Consider the following 1,523-nt stretch of genomic DNA (forward strand, 5'->3'; position numbering starts at 1 on the left):
AAAAAAATACTTATTTATTGAGTAAGTAAGCATTTTTTAATGGCTGTGGAGATGATCAGAGCGAGCAGAAGAGGTCGCTTCCATCCTGGCTGGCGGCGCAAGAAGTGACCATGTATTAACACGGTCACTGACCGTGTTACCTCACTCGGTCACCCATGGAGACGTGACAATGCCTGGAGGAAACGGTGCCAAGTATTGTGGTGTTTAAAAAAAACAATGCAAGTATAATTAAAAAAATATTACACTAACTTGACTGTTTTTAGAGCATCACAGTGTATGTACATATACTACAATACATATCAATTTTGAGGTAGGAAATGCCTGACATGAGGTGTGTCATGGTATAAGTGTGGTAGAGCTGCAGGCTGGGAATCCCCGGAAAGGACAACGCTTACACGCTTAATTCAAAATGGTCAGACCATTAATGGCATGCCTATTACTGCTGCTCTTGAATGGTGTCGACTGAAGTCCGTATGTTGCCGTGGCTGGGGGTGAATGTGTCGTACGTCTGGCTTGCTTGGTAACACTCCTCCTGCCGCACGCTCAGCCCGCTGCTGTCCTCGGGAAGGTGCCGCCGGCAACATCCAGCGGACGTAGACATAACATCAGCACCTAGTGATCAGTCTGTGCTAGGTAGTGACATTTCAGCAGATGCAAAACAACGGAAGTTTCCTACACTACATGAAAAAGATTCCTACCTATTCCTGCCTTACCTACCTACGGGTACATCCTTCACCATTATTTACAGAGAGAGAGAGAGAGAGAGAGAGAGAGAGAGACGAGGAGCGGGATGCAGGGGAGAGCGTTCTGGAACACCTACACAGAACCAATCATATTACCAGAAGTTTAATTACAACCTTATAAAATTTTAATTAAATGAAAAAAAAAATGTTATCTGAAAATTAGTAGGAGAGAAACAAAAAATGAAATTCAATTATATTCTACTGATTGCGACTGACATTTTCAGTTTGACATTCTTACATATACCTTGCGTCCAGAATTACAGTATTTTTTTTTTTTTTTCAAATATAACTTCAGTCTTAAAAAAAAAAAAAAAGAGTTTTAGTTTGATGTCAATGTTCCTTGAGTATCTTAGTAAAAATATCGGCATTGCTGTTAATACAAATATTACTGCTACTTCTGTTATTACAACAACTACTACTACTACTACTACTACTACTACTACTATTACTACTACTACTATTTCTGCTGCTACTACTTTTATATTTGACCAGCAGAATTACCCGGCGTTACACGGGTAAAATTTATCACAGAAAATTCGACCACATACTGAAGGAATCGGTAGGTTGATGGGATTCAACTCCAAGCTGACAATGAATGCTACATTTATACCTCTCTCCAGCAGACTGGCATTTCAGTGGGCATTTTTTTATTGGATTTTTGTTGCCCTTGGTCAGTGTCCCTCCTACATTAAAAAAAAAAAAAAAAAAAAAAAAAAAGGCTAAAAATGAATGCTTGGTTGCACCATCAAAAAAGGGTTACGGTATTCCTGACGGCCCCCT

This window comes from Scylla paramamosain, chromosome 43 (assembly GCF_035594125.1).
Source record: "Scylla paramamosain isolate STU-SP2022 chromosome 43, ASM3559412v1, whole genome shotgun sequence".
Taxonomy (NCBI): domain Eukaryota; kingdom Metazoa; phylum Arthropoda; class Malacostraca; order Decapoda; family Portunidae; genus Scylla; species Scylla paramamosain.